Here is a 6,000-nt window from a genome sequence, read left to right as displayed (position 1 = left end):
TTCTTTTCCACATCAAAACAATTATGTTGATCTCTCTTTTAACTAAACCATTACATTCAGAAATTAATTTGAAGCATCAAATGTATCAGTCTGAAAAGGAGATCTTTCACTTCTCAGAACGCATATGCTTGTTATCAGTCTTTCTTCACAGGAAGCCATTGGTATGAATTGGTCTAGCAGTTAAAGGGTCAGACTAGAAACCAGGAGGCTGTGAGTTCTAGCCCCACCTTAGCCATGGAAGCTGGCTGAATGAACTTTGGGCCGATCATTATCAGCCCAACACACCTCACAGGGTTGTTGTTGTTGTGGGGAAAATAGGAGGAGGAAAATAGGAGGAGGAAATGTATGCTATGTATGTTTATCACCTTGAATTACTTACAAAGTAACAAAGGTAGGTCCAAAACCTAAAAAATGGAGTTGATGGCTTATTTGGGTGGTGGGTGGTGGGTGGGGAGTATCTAGTTCTTACTTCTAGACCTATAGAGTTCTTTGCTAAGAACTCTATAGGTCCTAATCATTAAGTTTATGAAATTTATGTCCTTTCCTAGCTATGTCCTTTCTTGGGGGCCCAAACTTCAAGCCATCTGAATTTTTTTTTTTTAAGTTTTAAAAATGTCTATGCTTATGCAGATTGTGTGACATAGTTTCTCCTTTTCTTCCCCTTTGAAGAGGAATACCAGTTCCTTGAACTCAAATCTGCAATTCTCCACAGTTAAGCCCCATCACTGAGCCTCTAACACCCTCTTATTTCTCTCTGTTGATCAGTTCCATGTCATATAACCATCAATTCATCACAGCCATGAAAAGCATTTACTATTTTGTAGTGAAAAGTTGGGACTATACATTATAGAATTATGACACCATAATAATTTTAAGTAAGTATACCTGAACTAAAATGGCCACTAATAAGAAACCCAGCTCTTGCCCCCTCGATGAGAAGTTCTAGTTACATACAGTATATTATATTAAAGCACGTTGAATTCACTTATATCTCATAGAGAAAGAATCCGCCTTGAGACTCACTTCTCCATCTCTTCCTTTGACTGAAAGGAACCTGTCCTTTGGGAGCCTTTGGTTAAAGGTAAAGGTTCCCCCACACATGCATGCTAGTCGTTCCTGACTCTAGGGGGCGGTGCTCATCTCCATTTCTACGCTGAAGAGCCAACACTGTCCAAAGATGTCTCTGTAATCATGTGGCTGGTATGACTAAACACCGAACGCTCAAGGAGCACTGTTACCTTTCCACCAAGGTGGTTCCTATTTTTCTACTTGCATTTTCTCATGCTTTCGAACTGCTAGGTTGTTAGAAGCTGGGACAAGTAACAGAAGCTCACTGAACATGCGGCACTAGGGATTCGAACTGCTGAACTGCCAACCTTCTGATTGACAAGCTCAGAGTCTTAACCACTGAGCCACCACATCCCTCAGGGAGCCACATAGAACCTCAATTAAAAAGCAAAGTTATCCCCATTTATGTGAAGAACCAATTAGTTGAGTTTCACTCGAAAAAACAGGCCAGGCAGGAAAAATGGTTTATTAAGAATAAAGACTAGGGATATAAAGATAAAATACAAAGATTAACTTTTATTGCCTGGTGGTGATTCAGAATCTGAAATTATAACAAGAAGCATGTATTCTGGCTATCTAAGGACCACTTACTCTTTATACAATAATAAAAAATATTGCCCTGAGTTATTCATGTACTTGTACAAAATGTGCAATTACAAAGATGTATTTAAAATACCACCATAGCAAATGGCATCACTTGGCTGATCTTGGCTGATCCTCAAAATACTCAGCAAGATCCTAGTAGTTGAACAGAAGACCATCCAAAACTAACAGGCTTCAGAAAACCTATGTAGTCATCAAGATTCAAGCATGACTCCAAAAAAAAAAGAGGTTTTTTTAAAAAAAAATTGGAGTGCCGATCTTACTTTTTTCTCCCCTGAAACCATATCAAACATTTTATGTCCACTAATAAACCATTCAGCACACAATCCTGTGCTTTTTGAAGAGTTCATTATTTGTACTTGCTCCTTTGGAAGAGGTGGGTGACCTGCATTGGCGACAAGCTATTTGAGACAGGTAGATGTGCTTCGTTTCTCCCCCCTCCCCTCAGCATTTCATTCTTGCAGCTATGTCAGGAAGTGACCACTTACCAATCTTTTCTGTGATTGGATGGAAAATCCCTGATTTTTTTTTAAATTTTTGCTGCTAGCAAATGGGGTGTTTGCCCTGGGGCAGTGGCAGATTGGATCAGCAATACCGTTCAAACTGCTGTAAGGTATTTCTTTCATGTAGGAAATACATACTTCCAGCAGAGCATCTCCCCAAGCATCTTGTGAACTTTCCACTGGCTTATAGGAATCACATATCTAAGTGTTACCTTTGAAAAAGTGGGCTAAAATATGTTCTGCTTCTTGTCCTCCCCTTTGTTCAATCCTTTGTGGATAATGTTGCTGTTTTTTTTAAAAAAATTACATTGTTGATGAATTGTTTCACTAAATTGTTTTTAAATTAATCTCATGGAGTTTATAAAAGCTCAATCAACAAAATGGGCGAATGTGGGAGCATTCTTCTCCCATCTCACCTGCGTTCTCTTACAATGCACTCTTACCTTTTGAATGTTGATTCAGAAACAAGGCGCTGGCTTAAATTATGTTAACAATCTGACCATATATATTATTGTGCCTCCATATTCTTATTACCACTTAATGTGGGACTTGCATGGCGTTTTCTCTGGAGTTGTGGAGGTAAGGACAAGAATAAACAGGCAGCCATTTTTTTCATTATTTTATTGCAACCCCCTAATACCAAGAAGGCTATCTAGCAAACATGAGAAAATAGACCAGAGCAGAAGGGACACTTACACAGCAATGTGAAGCTGGTAAAGAGGGTAGGGAGAGAGAGAGAGAGTTTGGTATATATAAGAAGCTTATGATGAGACTATTCTAGACCTTATGAATTGTGTGAATAAGGAGAAAACTCCCTTTTCTGTTTCCTACCACTAGAGGGAGGCTTTGAATTACATATTTTGAATTTCTTCAAAGAAAGGTCTTGATCTTTAATAGGAACACTTTCCCAAAGAATGACATTTGTGTTATCTTATTATTGTGTACCTCCTGAGGCCATGTGTAATAGAAAGCGAGCTAATACCTTAGGAGGAGGCTCCTGTAGTCATTAAACCAAAAAATAGACTCTTAAACAGATAATATCTGCCACCCTGTTACCCCACTGAAGTGAAAGGAAGAGTTATTTTATCTGAAATGTTCTGTTCCAAGGTAATATCTGTGCATAGAAATAACACCACTGAATTCCCTATTAGTGAGATTTCAACTCAGATTTTTCAGCTATTGGTAACAGATTGGAACTGAATAACACTGGATGTTTTGAATCTTCAGACATTATCTGTTTATACACCCAACATGTAGTAACAGAAGAATATTGTAATAATATGAATTCTTGTCAGGGAATTCTAGAATGTACAAGCAGCCATCTAGACAGTTCTCTTTCATTTACATCTATTTCTGTGGTTGGTATAAATGAGATTTTTTTTTTTTTACCAGAGTTTTAAAATTCTGGACGGGCTTTTTAAGAAGAATATCTTAACTCAAGTAAGCTATGTGCAAATCATATTTGTAACAAATAATACTATGAATTATACTTGGAAAGATACTGGCAGTATGTAATAGAGTTGTATATAATTCTAATAAAATTAGCATGGTATACTATTCTTAACTATACAAACTCATGCCTGGATACAAGTAGAATTGGAAAAATACATTTCAGGGCTGAATTTAGGAAAAAATCTAAACTGCAGTTGTACCTTTTTAGATATAAAAAAGACTTAGAAATAGGTCAGGGTCAGTACCACAGGTGATACATAATAATATCACATGCTGAACAATCTTTCCAAGAAGCTTAATCTATGCATTGGGTTAGGCCCATCTATAGCATCTAAATCCACATAGATTGGATAAATTTTCACTGAAAAAAATGTTGTGCAAATTGGACAAGCTGTTCCTATTTCTCCATGTAGGGGAAAGAAGAAATCCTCAAATTACATTCCCTTAATAGCTTTGCCCAAAGCAAGAGAGACTTGCTTCTGTCAGCCTAGTGAATAGCCCCATCTTAGGTTTTAACTGATGTCTTTGTGATAGAAAATGTTTCAAGTCAGACAAGCTGCCATTGACTCTACAATGAGCTATATGACTCAATTGATCTGTGCAGAGTGGGCTTAAAAAAACAAAGCAAAAAAAAATCTACTGTGCATTCTGCAGGCATCTTTGCCACAATATTCCATCATGCTTACTATGAAGATTTGTCTGATGCAAAATGAGTCACTGTTTGAGATGTTCTTATTTAGGGACACTGCTGGATTGCAGGAATCATTTCAACCCCTTACCTGCACCTCAGAGCAAGATTTTAGTTGATTGAGTATATAATGTATTTGTGTTAAAACCCCTGGTATGCCCAAATATGGGAGGAAGCTCACTACTCCCTCTTTCTGTCCTTTGGCTCATTACAGAAAACCATCCAGGCAGAAAACCATATTTTTTATTTTTAATGTTGCCTTTTTATATTTGTGTTGTATTTGTGCTGATAAATAACTGTGCTGATCTATACTAGTCTCCCTTTATTTATTTATCAGCACAAATACAATATATATTTATGTTATTTCAGATGCATCAAACATGGTGCTTTCAATACAATATAGAACAAGACATCCTGCACAGGTCTATTCACAAGTAAATATCGCTGAATTCATTGGGCTAACTTTCAGGTAAGTGGTTCTGAAATCTCTTCTAAGGCTGAACTTCAATATTACACCTGGCAGCTGGCGGGCCACAACAAAAACATTTCAAACCAAAAGAAAGAAAAAAGAAAATAAGTCCAGTTGCCATGACTCAACTTTCTAACAAGTCTACATGGATGATTGAGAATCTTCATTGACAAATTGCATTTCTTTATAATTAATTCTACATACTTCTACATATTTACCCATATAGCATATAGCTATATTACTATTATCCTTCTCATCTTTTCTACTAACTTTTCTTATTGGTATCATATTAAGATTATATTACTTTGTTGTTTGTACGTACGCTGAGAGCTTATGCGCTGCAGACAAATTTCTTGTGTGTCCAATCAGACGTGGACAATAAGGTATTCTATCTATCTATCTATCTATCTATCTATCTATCTATCTATCTATCTATCTATCTATCTATCTATCTATCATCTATCTATCATCTATCATCTATCATCATCTATCTATCTAATAGTTTTGGGAATTGAATCCTCCACACATTTGGTAGGTGCTGGGTTTGGGGAAGTTGCATTTAACTGTAAATAGGTTCAGCTGAATTTGACAGGAATTCTGAACAGACATGTGTGGTGAGCTGCACATTAATCCCAGAGATAGCAAATCATTTTGATGTGCAATGATTGAAGTTGCTAGCCCTGATCCATGTGATCCAAGAGAACCTGCAATTGTACAGAAGTAGATACTCTTAAGAAAAACAACTTGAGAGCCAGCTATGAACAAGCAAGACTGTCAGCATGCATGGTATTTGGAACGCTGACAAAGACCTCATTTTGCACAAACGTCACTGGCCAGATTCCCTCACACCTTTGTTAGTTTACTTTTTATAATCTTTGCAGAGATTACTGAAGTTTTTAAATACGGACCTCGCAGGAATAACCGAGACCTGGTTGGGCCACGAGGGAGGTTTACCCCTCGTGGAAATGTGCCCGCCAGGTTATCGAGCATTTCACCAGCCTCGGGCCCAGGGAAGGGGCGGTGGGGTAGCAGTGATTATCCGGGAAGACTTGGAGCCGAGAGAGTTCACTGTGCCACAGACATCCGGGTGTGAGTCCCTCGTCGTGAGATGGGGCCCAGGGAGGCAGTTGGGCCTGCTGATAGTATACCTGGCTCCTCACTATACATTAGCGGCCCTGCCTGAACTCCTTGAGCTGATCTCATCGGTGGCGGTTGAG

The sequence above is a fragment of the Natrix helvetica genome (assembly GCF_964273705.1).
Source record: "Natrix helvetica genome assembly, chromosome: 1".
Taxonomy (NCBI): domain Eukaryota; kingdom Metazoa; phylum Chordata; class Lepidosauria; order Squamata; family Natricidae; genus Natrix; species Natrix helvetica.
This window is presented reverse-complemented; position numbering follows the sequence as displayed.